The sequence below is a fragment of the Acanthochromis polyacanthus genome, chromosome 3 (genome assembly GCF_021347895.1).
Source record: "Acanthochromis polyacanthus isolate Apoly-LR-REF ecotype Palm Island chromosome 3, KAUST_Apoly_ChrSc, whole genome shotgun sequence".
NCBI classification, from domain to species: Eukaryota; Metazoa; Chordata; class Actinopteri; family Pomacentridae; genus Acanthochromis; species Acanthochromis polyacanthus.
This window is the reverse complement of record NC_067115.1, coordinates 2,535,411-2,551,210: the sequence shown is the minus strand read 5'-3', so window position 1 is coordinate 2,551,210 and position 15,800 is coordinate 2,535,411. Positions and strand designations below refer to the sequence as shown.

The 15,800-nt window shown below is 41.1% G+C and overlaps 1 protein-coding gene across 2 annotated transcripts in view; it reads right to left on the bottom strand.

The window, feature by feature from the left end:
* Positions 1–15,800, bottom strand: part of LOC110951183 (protein phosphatase 1 regulatory subunit 29-like) — a 297,756-nt gene that overhangs the window by 204,205 nt on the left and 77,751 nt on the right. For both annotated transcript variants that reach the window (XM_051945089.1, XM_051945090.1), the window contains exon 2: positions 1,429–1,739. The gene's annotated coding sequence lies outside the window, so the exon portion shown is untranslated. The remainder of the gene's footprint in view (positions 1–1,428; positions 1,740–15,800) is intronic.

The window sequence follows — 15,800 nt, the reverse complement described above, 5'->3', positions numbered from 1 at the left end:
CTCTGCCATTAAATGCCTGCAGTGAGCTTCAGTGTGTGTGAATGGATGGATTTACTGAGCACAACTGCTGCAACTATCCCAGTTTTTTCATACTTCAGACTAAAAGTGGCAATTTAAAATGCTTTGCTTACGACATGTCAGAATAATAGTTTGTGAGCAACTATTTAGAATATATTAGACCAGATATCAATGGTCTGTTTGAATAAGTCACAACACTGAATGTCAGCAGAATGTGGGCTACATAATATGAACAGCTGAATAGAAAAAAGTGTGCATTCTCTCTTTTCTTATGAAAAACTGTAAGATATGTGTAGAATATGCATAAACATCTTGACTCTTTAATATTGACAAAATCTATGATGCAGCTGATTTGAGCTGATACAAAATACCCAATTAGCTCGACTAAGTTCGCTATCAAAGTAGATAACATATTGATATCTGCATAATGTTGATGTGACGATTATTTACAGAGATCTACAGACACATTTGAAAGTGTGTGAAAGCCTTTGATTTTAATTGGGATGCTGCATGCATAGAATTCCGTGTAGTTACTTTAGCATATGTTTGAGCTTTTCAGTAACTATTCGGTAAAGATAATTAAAGATTGTATAACTTGAAGACAGACTTATTCATTAACATTCACAAAACAATGAGAAAAAATAAATTCCCCGCTGTAAAACTAGGACAGAACCTACATTTGTGATGAAGGATTTTAACCCAGTAATGTCTTCAAAACAAGAACACTTCCTGCTGTAGAACTTTCAGCGTGGCACCAAAAGTGGGACAGAATCATAGAGGACACAGGATGCTCAGCCAAAAACAGAAATAACCGCAGAATATGGGCCGTAGCTAAAAACATGATACAGATATTGCTGTAGTTTCTCCTAAATGGCAGCAGATTTCATCATCATGCATTACAACAGCCCAAACTTCAACTTAACCTTGACACTGAGCCAAAGCCACACATCCATTTCTGCCAAAATGACAGATCCGAGAAATATATTAAACCCGAGCAGTCTTACACAGCCTTCTCCCTCTGCACAGTTCAACACACCTTTCCAAAAATCTCATTCCGGTCATGCATATGGATTAGCACCTGCTGCTATGGCAACAGACATCCTGCTTTGCCGGCCAGGCTAGCTTGGCCGGAATTGGTCGTAGCATTTAAGGAAAAAAAATCCTTCGCATACCGATGCCTTTCACAGTTAAATGCCACTGGGTACTGTCAAGTGCTCTTGCTGAATAGAGCGTCAGTGGGTGAGCCTTCAGCTCAGGCTGGCTGCCCTGTCAAACCATGCCCGAAGCGCTGCACTTATTAGAAAGTCCATGCCTCACTAGAACTGAATAGGAGTTAAAATGACAGCTGATCTGCACTAGAATGTGAGGGATTTTCATATTAGAGAGGACAGTGTGAAGTGACTAACTCACCTCTACTTTAGTGGATGAAGGGAACTCCAAAGCTCAGAAGGTAGAGAAGTCCTGCCCACTCGAGGACACCAGTGGGTAGCGTGTCAGCAGAGCCTTCAGGATCTGAGTGGCGATGGTTTCTTTTAAGTATATGTGTCCTTTTATATGATGTGTTGCTCCCAGGTGGTTTATAAATCGTAGTCTTAATGGTGGTGTATGTTAGCGTCTTGTGGTCCAACTGGATCTGATCCCTGCGTCCACACAGGCAGGGAAACAGGCGTCGTCCCTGCAAATTGTTCTCTCTCCGCAGGCCAAAGCAAGAAGATGTAGAACTAAACAAGAGGGAGAGAAAAGAGAGGGAAGGACAAGTTAATAAAACTTTAAATTACATTTCAGTCAGAGACACATGCAAGGGGAGAGGGAGGCAGAGATAGAGATCAAATCAATGCAAAACTTAAATTAACCAGACAGCCTCGATTAGGTGCGCATACCGAGAGTCTTTTTCCTGATTGACTGAAAAATTGTGTTTGGTCAAATATGTCCAAATATTTATTAGCAAATTCTATACCAGATTAGAACTAGATTGTGTGTGATTATGTATGCAGGCGCTGCATCTGTGTTTGAATGATAGACGGTGAAGACGGCGGCGCCTTTGAGATCAGTGCACAGCTTCCCCATATTAAGCAGAAACAGACTTTAAGGTTGTTCAAAACGCAAGATCACTTATTGTTTCAGACAGCACGCGCAGATTTTTATGTTACTTCTATCATTCAGAAAAGGAGCATTATGCATTCTGATAAACTGACTGACAATGCAGTCATGTTATCATAATTTTTTCAGAACAGACGTATTGTGGGGAAAGCACAGATCTATTCCTGATGGCTGCATTCCACAGGGGTTTCTTGTTTCTGTGCATGCTGGGTCACCGTTAAGTCTTACTGAGACATTTAATAGAAGTGAGCCATCATCAGTTCTATCTGTGCTTTGCCTACAGCGACATATTGAAATGTTTTCTCTGGAAAAAGATGTGTTGTAACTGTTCCTGCATGTGAATGACTGAAACGGACATGAAAAACAGTTGCTCGTTTATGCTATAACTTAAGCAATAAATGAATCAGGTTAAATCTGTAAGACTAAAACTTGGCTCTAATGACTGTAAAATAATGGTCTCTTATCAAAGGCACACAGCAAAAGTTGTCTAGCTGGCCAACATAAAGGTTATTTTATCATCTCTGTCCCATGTAGGGGTCCCACTTCGGTCAGCTCTCTAGAAATTGCTTGAAAACTAGTGAGAGTTATTAGTGGTGACCTTAGGGCACACTAGTAGACATGATCAAAAAGTCAAACCAATTAAGTCATTTCAAACGTCTGAACCTTGCCACCTTTCTGCTCATCCGACCAAATGAAACCTTTCAATCTAAGACAGGTTAGAAATGAAACATCCACTTTAAAATGCGCTGCATGAAGTAAGTGGTGATACCATTTCACGAGGGTTTCCTCAGGGTCTTAATCTGAATAACAACTTGATCAACGCCTAAATGTTTAGCCACAATTTCCTTAACTAAATTGCCAAATACATCACTTGTGACTGTACACACATCATCCAAAGTAGTTTAAATAACACACATCAGTGATTTCTGACCTGAGGGTGACTTGAAAAACTCTTTCAAATCACAGTTGGAGGGATAAAGCAGTTTCTCCATCTGGTTTGGATTGAAAGAACTGCTCGTGCTTTGTTAAATAATCCATAAGCAGTTTTCCATTGCAGAAACTTGTGACGGCACGTTTAGAGGTACGGTCCCCAAAATGGCCCTTTTCTGTTTCCATTGCAGGATCTAACAGCTTCAGCCACAAGGTTGCCTTTGAATGCAACAAAATAACAACAAGCAGTCTGTATTTCTACATAGTTTCAGTTCTATGAGCACGTGGAAAACAGAACAATGAACATCTGTTATATTAGCCATTTTAGGTGAATTTTATTTTGAAGATGACAGTGTTGGAGAGCAAAAGACGGCTATCAACACGTAGCCTAGCCCTGCTAGACCCATGTTCTGAAGGCACAAGGGTCTAGGCACGCTCGACAGGGAGGGAGGCGGGCTAAAAGGTTGTCTATCAAATCACTCTGCAGCAATTGGGTAGGTATACAACCAATCAGCGCAACGAATAGGCTCCTAGAGCGCCGGAAATCAGAGGATGCGGTAGTTCGGTGAAGCCTTATTTATACAGTCAATGGGTGAAGCTCAAGTATATTACAGACATGTTAACAGAAAGATTATTCAGAGTCGGTGCTAATGGAGCTCAACGATTGTTATCGTTTTTATTGTCGACCCTGGCAGAGAATTAAATTCGTTGCCGTGGGTTGTCTAGCACGGCTAGGCTAGTCATTTCCGGTTGTTTCTGTCAGAATCGTCGCGCCTCTGTCGCCACTTCGTTACGCCCACCTTCTGACTCTACACTTCATGGTGATTGGTCCGGCCAGTTTTAGGAGCATCCAGCCTCGAGCCTTATGTAGGGTAACTAGACCCACCCTGGCAGAGAATTAAATTCGTTGCCGTGGGTTGTCTAGCGTGGCTAGGCTAATCAACACGGACATCGAGGCAGAAAAAAATGGTGCTTGTTGTCATTTGTGAGTTTAAACAATCCAAATTTATCTTCAGAGTTTAACCCTGTGCAGCAGTTTCTCAGGGATGCTCAGAAGTATATGCCCTGGAGAAGGTACTTTCTTCTGAAAGAGGTTCCACAACTTCTGCCATGGAAAATAGCCTCATGATAGGGGTCGGTCAATCAGGATGGGTCACCACAACAGAGCACTGTCCCTTAAATCTATATCTTGGGACTTTGCCTGGGCCAGAGGCTTTCACAGCAACTGAAAGCCACTGGCCTAAAGACAGCTGCATTTTGCCCAACTTGGTCTGATTTACTGATACCTATTATTTGCCCGACCTTCAGCATGTAGCATTTCTGTCACACAATAAAGTCCACATGAAATGAAACAAAGAAACAAATGGAATAACCACTGCTGTACAAACGCATTAAACATCTGATGTAAAACAGAAAAGCGAATCCACTCGAATGTCAGAGCACACCGATGCAGGTCAGCGCCAACTGGTCTGGTGGAAAAAAGGGTGGGGCCACAGCAGCGCTGGAGAGGTATGAAGTGGTTTCAGGAGAGAACAGAGCTGAATATCTTTTTCCTCCATCTATGTGTAAATGCTCTGGCTTTAAGTAAAGGTTAGACGAGGGAGTGTTGTGAGAGAAAGCGAGAAAGCCAAGAGAAAGGGGTAAGAAGGAGGATCAGCCCAGCAGATGGAGTGAATAATAAGTTAAATGTCAGAAATGGAAGATTACTGAGTATAACCTGGAGAAGATGGTGGTTTTAAGAATAAGGGAAGGACAGCAGAAAGGGTTTTCTGAATGACAGAGAACAAAAAAGAAAGAGAAATTTGTCCTTTATATGGTTTCAGTAAGTGTGTTTTGGAATTAAGAGTTGAGCAACAAACGAAGCTTCAGCAGGTTTCTCGAGAAAGTGCAATAAACAGAAAGTAGGTTTTAATAAGTGAGAGAGGTGGTTGTGGGCGTAGGACGAGAGAAATGGGCCAGCTTTTTTCTCTGAACTGGAGCAAAGGGGAAAAGAGAAAGAGACAATGTAGATTCAGGCCAAAATATATGAGTAAAAATGATGTTTTGATCCACTGCAGTCTGCCTGAGGCCATAATCCATCAAGGAACCGAACAAAGAAGAAAATGGGGAGATATAGTAACTTTAGACGGAAGAAAGAGAAGATGGACAGAAATGAACTGCAGAGAATCTCGGGGTGAATGAAGAGTAGCAGAATATTGAATAGGGGTAGCTGTAGACTGATTAAAATGAATATGGTTCCCCACAGACAGCTACTAAATAATTTACAAAGACGGAGCATTAACTCCACATATGTGCATGATAGAATGGCTTGTGTCTTTTTAAATCCAAATGACACTAACACAGTAGAAGAGTCAAGTCATGATAAGCTACACTTAGGAGCCAAATGCTCAGATAGGAGGAGAGAATAGCACTTCAAACCAATTCAAATAAAGTCATTAAACTCTGTGGTCTAAAATGTAGTTCCTGTACTCCGTGAATTCAATCAAAGCAAAGCAGTGGCTGTGTAGGTGACATCCTCCTATCTGGTATTATGTGGCTCTGATGTGTGGTGGCGCACAGCCCATGAGAGGACACAAAAGAGAAAAATAATTTTGACCAAATTATCCAAATTTGACATTATCTGAGTTGACATGTTGAAATCGAGCATCGATCTGTGAAATAAAGTTACCTAGGAAGTGATCATGGTATGTGTTCTGCATATTCATGGACATTTTATTTAAATGTCATTAAATATTATTAGTATTCTGTAGAGGATGGGAGTTTTAATGGCCTGACCTGCTGCTCCATGTCATATGCTTTAGCTTGCTAACGCGTTAATTAGGTCTGAATGTGAGCATCCGACTGACTGCTGACCTGATTGGAGCGAATTTTTCTCACAGTGTCAACAGAAATAGACCTCAGCGCTCCGATGACGCTCAAACCAAGGAGCAGATAGAACTGATGAATGAATAGTTTGCTTTTGTATTTTTTTATATAACTGATGAATGAATAGTTTGTTTTTGTATTTTTTTATATAACTGATGAATGAATAGTTTGCTTTTTTATTTTTTATATAACTGATGAATGAATAATTTGCTTTTTTATTTTTTATATAACTGATGAATGAATAGTTTGCTTTTTTATTTTTTAATATAACTGATGAATGAATAGTTTGCTTTTGTATTTTTTTTTTTTTTTACTGTAGGCTTTTTTTGTTTTTCAGCAGCTGCAGTGAGTTCAACAGACAAAACAACAACAACAAAAAAACCGAAATGAATACACAAAAAAAAAAATCAAGACAGAAGTGTGACAGTCAGGAGGGCTGTCAACAAGCCAGTATTTAATTCTGATTTTAACTTAACCAAGTCTATTAGTTGCCACAAGCAAAACATACTTTCAACATTTCTCTTTCTAGTCAACCACCAACCTCTGGGACTGAAAAATGGAGTCAGTGTGGAAGTCTCCTATTATTGCAGTTCCTCTAATGTCCACTAGAAGCTGCCTCCAAAAGTAGTCAGTCCTTATAGAGCCGCATGTTAAAATGCCCATTTTAATGGCAAAAATGTACATGTTCATAGCCTTGTACAAAAACTGTTCTAGTCTCTTTAAGTAGTACATTTATTCATAATTAAGTGCATGGCTGTTCTGAGTGTCATCACAGGACTGTCCTGCCAAGATGATATAATCTGAAGCCGCCACGCTGAGCTTTAAAACTCCCTTTAGGAAACCTATAGGTGACGTCATGGAGGCTTCATTTGTTTTTAAATGCGGTCTGTCTCTAATTTTATGTTTCAAAGACAAATAATGGGAAGGAGATCATTATTTTATGATTTGTGAACAGGCACATGAACTCACAACCACGCTAATGGTCCACCATGTCCCAGCTTTATCCTCTGGTTTGCATACTAATAAGATTTGAGATGCACTTATGCTCAGCAGTCTCATTACTAACCGGTAATTGCCGACACAGCTACGATGATAGGTCAAAGATGAAGCAGGCAGTGAGTCACAGTTGTGTAATAATGCTACCGTCTACCTTAATTGACTTGGTCGGTTTGGCTAAAGCAATGGTTTCTTTGTAAAATTAGCATCATTGCTGCATTCTTTTGGTGAATTCCTTAACTTCACTTAGGACAAATGAGAAAGTAAAACAGTTGGTAGGGTACATAGTTACCAATATTGGAAGAGGTAGAATGACCATGAACACATATACAGTATGTCCTTGCATGTAAATGTAAATAGGGAGGGCGACTGAAAGCAGTGACAGATAAGAAATCATGCTCCGAGGAGGATGAGAAAACGTAGGCTTTAAAGGTGAAGGTGGATCAAATGCACATCCACAAAGAGTGGAAGGCGGGGGGGGGGTTGAGAGGATGACCGCATGCTTCCATTCAGTCTGTTGTCCCTGGCAACCATATACTGTCTTTCTCTCCCCTTTCCTCTCTCACTGCAAGCCAAATTACATCTCTTTAATGCACATACTAACTGTTTTCTTCTCCTCCCCACTGCCCCCGACAATCTTTCTTTCTATTTGATCTCTGCCAGAGTAGTGCAGCTTTGCTAGCATCTCTCTGCAGCCTCATTACTTTTTCCTCCTAATGAAAATCATCTTCTTCCCAGCTCCCAAACTCGCCCCTCCTCATCCTGCTTTTCCCCCATTCTTAGGGACTTAAGTTTTAAAAAAAAAAACACTATCCTCTCCTTCCCTGTTTGTACCATTCAATCTCCCGCTGTCTTCGTCTGAGTGGGTGTGTGGATGACATTCGGATGACCGCCACACAGCCAGAACCCGCTGTTTCTGCCACTACCCACAGTGTATCACTCTAACCCAGCCGCTAAAATTCCTCCAGCCAGCACGCTAACTGACTGGCTCATCAGTGGGGACAAAATCGCACCAACACGCTGATTAACACACACACACACACACACACACACACACACACACACACACACACACACACACACACACACACACACACACACACACGTTTGTACTTCTATCTTAGTGAGGACATCCATAGGCGTAATGCATTTCCTAGAGCCTTACCCTAACCTTAACCATCACAACTGATTGCCTAAACTTAATCCTTACCCTAACCCTAACCAAACCTCAATTCATACCTGTTCTCTAAAAACAAGTCTTCACCCTCAAACATGGCTGTTTGAAAGTGAGGACCGGCCAAAATGTCCTCACTTTGTAAAAATGTCCTCACTTTGATAGTTAAATGCAGAAAATGGTTCTCACCATGTAGCAAGTACAAGAACACACACACACACACACACACACACACACACACACACACACACACACACACACACACACACACACACACACACACACACACACACACACACACACACACACACACACACACACACACACACACACACACACAAGGGCAACACTGACCTCATCTTTCTGTAACACCCAAACCAATGGCAAACTTGGCCTTGCACAAAAAACAAAAACACAATCATTTATCGCATAAGCAAATGTGGAAAATCAGTTTGGGAAAAGTACAAATGTTCTCCTTTCAGTACGGCATTAAATCTAACCGGTGGCTCCAGTGAAAATTATTCCTTGTGAATGAGTAAGCATGTGAACCCAGTACTCCGGCCCTGAATAAATAAAAGAGCAACCCTGAATTCACATCAGAAGTGTCCATCTGTCCAAAACACATCTTGCAAATTCTGTTCTGCTCTCCCCTCAACCAGCTGTCCTTCCAGCAGCACAGCTTCTCAGATTATGAAAGACCGGTGGTTGAACAAATGACTAATATGTTAAAAACAAAAACAACAAAAAAAAAAAATAGCTTGTTCACTCCATGGAAAATGAGAGGCGGCTCCGTGCAAAGAGCAGCATGTGGCGGTATCAGAGCAGCGCATTATCAAACACTAAGCATTAGGCTAAAATGTCATTTAGAATTAAACAGATTAGATCCATTTTGGGAAGTCAGTGTAAGACAGCATTTTTTAAATATGTACATACAGCATATATGGAAGTGCTGTATATGGTCTCACAATTAACATACAAGATAACCACAGAGCTTTTTATGGTCGAGTGGTGTAGAAAAGCTTATCAGTTTTACATTCTGAGTCAGCCAGTGGGATTAAGGTCATGTGACAGCACACATCGAGTCTCAGCTTGACCCTCGTGTTACAATCACTGCATTTATTTATGTGCTAATAGTTACAACATCCCAAGCACACCAGTGTGCAGAGTCAACGATTATTGCCTTCGTTTTGCATGCAGAATATTAAATTAAAGCTGAGCTGGCTCTGCTACTTAAGCTAAAAAGCCTCACCTTGGTTCTCACATAAAATGCCACATTATGTGAATAGACCCTTCAGCTCTATTAGCTGTTCATTCAGTTATTTCTGAAAATTCCACTTCTGCCTTAGAGGTACAAGGAGTCTTTATTTGTTTAAAAAAATGTAATGCTTTTCTAGGACAGAGAATAAGAGGAAATATCACTGTTGCTTCGAGGACTGTGCAATTATTCCAGTGGATCACATTTCTTCAAGTCTTTAATCAAGCTCAGAAAACATTTTTTGCGTGTGATAACTGTCCTTTATCTGAGCTGTTTAGATGCTGAAAATTGAAGCATGTGCTTTAATGATGCACTAAGAGCCGTGCATCTTCTTAATGGCCGCTGGTTCCTTCCACTATAACATATCTGGGGTGCTATGAAGCTACTTTTGGAATACATGTCAACGTGAGAATGGCTACTGCTCCATCATAGCTACTCCATAGACTTTCCATACCCACAAAAATACATTCAGATACAGATAGATGGAATTTAAAGGAAAATCTGCATTAAGTGTCTTAGTAATTCTCCAAGTCTCTGAACTCTACTGGAGGAATGAACACCATTTTGCCAAAAATATATTCACTCATTTGGTGTTTTCATGATTTTGAAGGAGACTTCTGTCCAACACGTCGGTCCAAAGTCTCCCATCGGTGTTCGTTTGGGTTGAGATCCGGGCAAAAGCATTTGATTCAAATCATATTTAGTGACCTACCAGTGGGAGTACTGTCATTCTGGAAGAGAACACTCCCATTAGGACAGAAATGTTTCTTCACAAGATAATGGTGATCACTCAGAGCCACTTTGACAAGCAGAGACGAACCATGCCAACAGTTCTAACAGATCTCCTCATGGTAGGGTTCCGGTATTCACTTCTGTACCACTCTCTTGGGGTATGTATATTTGTTTAGGTTTTCCTTTTATTCTGTCATCCATCTGTACATCCCTGTGGATACACAGACACAAATGAGCCAAAATATTACTCAGCCCAGCGGCTTCCCCTTGTCCTCTTCTTCACCCCATCCATAACAACCCATCTCATTCCAACACTATTAACCACCACGCCATCACTGTCTATTTAGCTCTGCCTCATAATCATAGGATCAGCCAGTGACAGCCAGGATTGATGGTGATGGAGGGAGACAGAGAAAAGAAATGGAGGAGCACAAAGGGAGATTTGGGCCTCAGAAGGGAGGGAGAAATGGGGGAGAAACGGGCTAAAGAGCGTGGAGGGTGTTGGAGGAACAAGCATAACTATTTGGGTGAACTCGGAACACAGCAAAAGTGATGACTCAACGGGGTAAAAAGAAGGATTTAAGGCAGCCAGCACACACAAAATGTTTAGAAAGATGTAAAGTGGGAGGGAGACACACAGGAAGAAGAAGGGGATTTTATTCTGATCTCTGTTTGGTCATGTATAAGCATTTTCTAACAGAATAAGAGGAAGAAAAAGGAGACAGGGCTGATAAACAAGACGAGGATTAGACAGTAGAAACCCACAGAAGAGACTGGTCTCCACAGCAGCTTCCTGCTCTCTCTTTACTTCTCATCCGTCATAGATTATATACAGTACATTCTGTCTCAACAAGGCAATCATTCACAAGTTGCATATAAATGATGCACCATTCTCACTGGTCCAATAAAAAAACAAAACAGTCTTCACCAATAACTGCAGCATCTTGAGTGTGACAATCAGATGATAAGGTAATATTCGTAATTCTAAAATTGTCACTAAAATTGAATTTGTGCCATCCGATAGATAGAATTAAAAAAGAAGAATGTAGAAAGACTCCAATCAATCAAAACTAACCCTCAAAGACTGTCCTCATTGCTAAACTATAAGAAATAATCTCATAACTACCATCTAATTGTAACAACTTAAATTTAGCTTGATATTAAATAGAAACAAAAACAATCAAGGTAACAGGTGCAGATAACACAACAGATCTAGGTTTTTCATACGAGCATGAATGTACTGTTCTACTCCCTCACAGCTTCAGGAGTCCCAAATGATAACCGACAGGTGTCTAGTTCAGTGAAAACCCGTGCAAACTGGGAAGACTGTAGGCAGTTCCTATAACTCTGTCACTACTGTCCCATAAAAAATACACACAGCTCAGTCGGAGTCCTTATCGGCAAGTCTTGCAGCCATCCTGGTAACGCCCTGGAGTAGTTATTCCAGTCTAACAAGATGGTCAGGCCCTATCTAAATGATGGAGAGAGAGACATAAATGCAGTTTCAATGGCCACTGGAACATAAAAAAGTGCATTACAAATTTTATCTGCACTATACATGTGTGCAGTTCCACAACACCACACTTGCATCGGTGTAACAACATGGATGCTTCCTGTTTCAGCTGTCACAAAGCTTCTTTTTGAGCAAAACGGCAGGATATGAATCACACAACCGCCGTCTTTGGTGTTACAGAATTCCCCCACGGATTTCTACTCAGAATTCTTTAGGTTTGAGTTTCACCATTACAACGCCTCTGGCTCAGTCTCCCTTTGAATACAATAAAGAAATAGTTTGATATTAAGATTTTTTGTGTGACAGATTTAACACACAACTGCTCTACGACTTTTTATTTCCCACTTTCATCAGAATCAGCTTCTAGAGTTGCCAGCCATCCTTCAAAACATGTAATCATCCTATAATTCGACACTAAAAGACGGGTTCAGTGTTGACCCGAATACAGAAAGCGTTTGCTCTGTATTTTATTCAGTGAAAATCTAGGGGAGAGAAATATTACAGAATGAAGGCAGGGTGATTTGTATGAGACAGAGGGAAACCCTCCTGCTCCTCCTCAGCCTGCCTGCCAAGTTTCATTCCTCTACCCAAACAGAATTAATTCTCTGTTCTCTGTTTCTCATTGGTCACGAGTGCAGTCAGAGTTTGTACGATACGCCTGAGAGCAGCGTGAGGGTTTAACAAATGACAACTGAGGAGCGCAGTTAAAGCAAAGACGAGAATACAGAACTACCAAAGGGAATGGGAAAATGATTACTAATTGCTAGGATGCGTGAGCGACAATGTGTACAAGGCCAACTGCACCGTCTGTCCCTGGGTTTTCTTCATTAGTCACAGAGGAATCAGTGACACTAAGCAATATGCATCAAGAGAAACCAGAGAAGTGAGAGGCTGCCCAAGACCAGTCAGAGGGAGTACTCTATGTTCCTCATCCACCAGACTTCTCCAGAGGCTGTTATGTGTAATTTATCAATTTTTCAAATACAAAACTGCAAGATAGACCTGTCAAAATAAGCATTATGTAATAATCAAATATTTATAGGTCCACAGTAGTTTGAGCTTCTCAGGACTGAGGTCATATAGACCAACACCTCCCGTCCAATCCCCGGCAGCTTTTCCTATTTCCATTACAGGCAGTTGGCTTCCTTCAACTCTGCCTGCTAAGCTAGACTAAATACATCCCCACGTCTTCTCTGCACCCCAACGCAAAGTCTTTTGATTCCTGTGTGCCTATATATAAATCTTGGAGAGCATATTTCCCAACATGTGCTCCTTCAAGAGCACCGAGGACAAACATTTACACGTAATCAGGAGTCTGTTTCTATCTTTGGGCTCACAGATGTAAGAAAGTGTGCCAGTAACCTTCAAAGTCTTCAAGGAAATTTTGCATACACAAGCACAACAAACACACACACACACACACACACACACACACAAAAGCAGACTCACACTATTATTCATAGCCTGGAGGTGTGCCAAGGAAGCATAATAAGTATGTACTCTGCATTTAGCTGCTGGGAAATGATCGAACACGGAAGAGAGCAGATTCTAAATTTCTCCCTAAAACTGACTTAGTTTCATTAACTCTCACAAATACAGTTAATTAGTCTCTGCATGTGGCTGCTGCATCTGATTTTGTTTGGGCTTGATGGCATCAAGGTTAATTCCGTGCATGTTCACTGAAAAACATTTTGAATACAGGCGTACTTCAAAGGGATGTGCCACTTAAAAGTGTGTATACAGAGTTACACATCCTCTCATTCGTGCACACACAATTATACGAGGAAGCGAAGTCACAAGGCATGGATTAATGAAGAATGAGTCAAATGGGGTGCATTAATATAACAAGGGAACAATAAAGTAAAATGGATTCCTACAAATGACCATTAAGGCCATTTATATCTGTGCACAGTTTTTTGTTTTGTGTCCTCATTAATTACGCTAAAATACATGGATAAATGACTTTGTTTTTTTTTTTGTTTTTTTCTCGTTAGTCTTGTGCTTTTTTCCTCATAAATCACCATAACATGGTTGAGGTCCAATTAGGGCTGCTGCCTGGGGTGGGAGTTGGCATGGAAACCCCACACGATAGGCCAAGGTGTCAGTGGGGGGGCAGGATATGGTGGGCGATGAGAATATAAATACCACAGCGTACGAAAACAACAACAACAAAAGCATAAACCTAAACAGAGTCAAAAAGCATATGGCAGCCCTGGCAGCGCGGAGTGGGTGGGATACGTGCAGCACAGGCTTTGGAGGTGGAACCAGAACAAATTTAAAGACCTTCATCTGAACCGTAAGAAGTTTAGATCTCAAGCAACAGTGAGGACAGAGCATACCAACTCTGGTATTATGGGAAGTTTTATTATGAGATGTCGTCTGTAATGAGCAACAGTAGGCCAGCGGTTCTAGTCAGAAGATTATCTCATTTAACGGAAAGCTATTGCCGATGCTGCTGCTGTTATGTTGCTGATAGAGGTCAATAAAAGCCACAGGGGTTGTTTAAGGTTCTCCCCAGTCACTAAGAAAACATTTACTCTGCAGAGAAGGATGAGAAACAGATTGAAGAGGACGCACAGCATCTTAACTTCATTTTTTCTTAATTAGTTTTAAAATCTTCTCTGGCCATTCAAGTATGTATTCATCATTTTTAGTGTTAGAAAGAGCTCACTCCCTACAGCAGAATTATGAATGTGAAGATTTTCTGCAGTAGAGTTTGCTGGAAAAGGCCATGAAGGTTAGCAAATCCTCCGTGAATAAATACAGATTTAATACTGCCAAGGTTGTTAGAAAGGCAAAAAGTTTAAATGACACTTGAATGGATCTCGTCAAAGTGAGAAAAAATGTTTTAGTACGAGTAAAGCCTTGGGACAGCGCTTCCCTTTTAATTCTACTGTTACGAGAACTTGAGTGATTCCTGCTCAGAGCACCTTCCAATAATACAGTTTCAGTACGCAAATTAAATGCTGCATTCAAAAATAATAATTATTGATCTCGAACTGATTTCAAAAATCCTCCTGGTCCTCAAGCAAAGCCCTCTCTGCTTTATCTGCTTCAAATGCTTACAACTGAAATTCAAGCCCAGGTTCTGCATGTTTTCTTACCTAAAAGCTGTACAACAAGTAGAAAAAACTGATTTTCTAAAGGGTGTTTGTGCTTGTTATCCACAGCTGTATGTCTTTGGTGTTCTGGGTATTCATGTCCCAAATGTTGCTGCCTCGCTGGTCTACTGCTGCCAAGACTGTGCCGCCGTGATCAGGGACCTGTTGGGCGTCTGGGGAGCTTCTGTTGAAGTTTTAAATGAAATGATAACTATTTAAAGACACAAATGTGGGCAACAGCCCAGAGCACAGTACTGACTCAGTGGGATGGCAAAATGCTTGCTGAGCCCAAAGGCTTCAGCAGGGAAGAATGGGCTTCTTGGCTTTCTTTTCTGTCTCTGCTCCATATCTGAGTTGTCAAAGTGCCTATTCGGAATTCAGCGTTTAGGGTTTTAACTTGTGCTCTTATCTGTAGTGACTTCAAAAGAGAGTCTGAGTTATGAGAACTTCAGCTATTTTGACAGCATGCAAGCCACTGAGCTTTCAGAGCCGCACGGTCTGCGTGTTTACATCACGAGCAGCTTTAATCACATTAAGCTGGCTAATTTCCTATAAGGGTGAAAGGCTTATTGGATTATATCGTATCATGGAAAGCTTTGAATGCATTTCTGTTTGTTTGTCATTGATCTATACTAGATTAATGGATCATCCAAATGTAAATGGTAAATGGTCTGTATTTATATAGCGCTTTACTATACCTGCAAGGTACCCAAAGCGCTTTACATGATACATCACATTCACCCATTCACACACTGATGGCGGAAGCTGCCATACAAGGCGCTAACCACGACCCCATCAGGAGCAATTCGGGGTTAGGTGTCTTGCTCAGGGACACCTTGAGCACGACGGGGCGAAGATCGAACCGGCAACCCTTCGGTTGCAAGACGGCCACTCTACCCACTGAGTCATGCCGCCCCATATGTAATATGAAAAGAAATGCCAAACAGCAAAAAGTAATCCATCTATGTCATTTTTGACTAAACATTGCACTGAGGGTGCCATGACAGACTCCTACATATGCCGTATATAATTATAATTAGCACAGAATTTAATTTACCAGGTTATTTATTGGGAAATCTACATTTGACTTGCCAAGTAAACTGCTGAAGTCGGGGC